The sequence below is a fragment of the Loa loa genome (genome assembly GCF_000183805.2).
Source record: "Loa loa unplaced genomic scaffold supercont3.1024, whole genome shotgun sequence".
NCBI classification, from domain to species: domain Eukaryota; kingdom Metazoa; phylum Nematoda; class Chromadorea; order Rhabditida; family Onchocercidae; genus Loa; species Loa loa.
In genome coordinates, this window is record NW_018109204.1 from 892 (window position 1) to 1,560 (window position 669).

Sequence of the window (669 nt, forward strand, 5' to 3'; positions counted from 1 at the left end):
GATAATCAACAAAATGATCCAATTTTTTCCCATTTTATTTGAATATTTACACGTACATTTTTTTTAGCATATTATTTAGGAAATATTATATATCATTTATACTAGCCTTTGTATGGTTTATTTAGCTAATTTGCATAATATTATTAAGTAAAGAGTATGTATGTAATACTTTTAAGTAAAGAGTATTTATATCCTTTAAGTGAAATATATTCTCCTTAAAAAGGAAATATTATATAATTTTATTTTAGCTAATGTATGGGTTATTTTAGAAATGAAATTATAATGTTATAAGTTTGTTACGATCAATAATTAATATTTCTTTTATTATAACCATTACGTATTTCGTATACTTTATAAATGTGTATTTTCCAGAATGTTTGTTGTTGATAAACAGGATCCGGAACTTCCGGACATATTTGATGTTTACAATTAGTTGGAGAAGATGCTTGTAATGCATGATGTATTGGAGGATTTTATGACTATAAGAAAACAGGTAATTGCTTTGTCTTTCCTTTCATTTTATTCATTTACTTCTCTTAAATTAATTTTATAATCTCTACTCTTAATATTATGCGTGGTAAAGAAAATTTGCAAGAAATCCGTTAAATTTATGCTGAGAATGTTAAGTAGTAATGGAATTTGAAGTTTCAGTTAGAGAAATTAAGCACT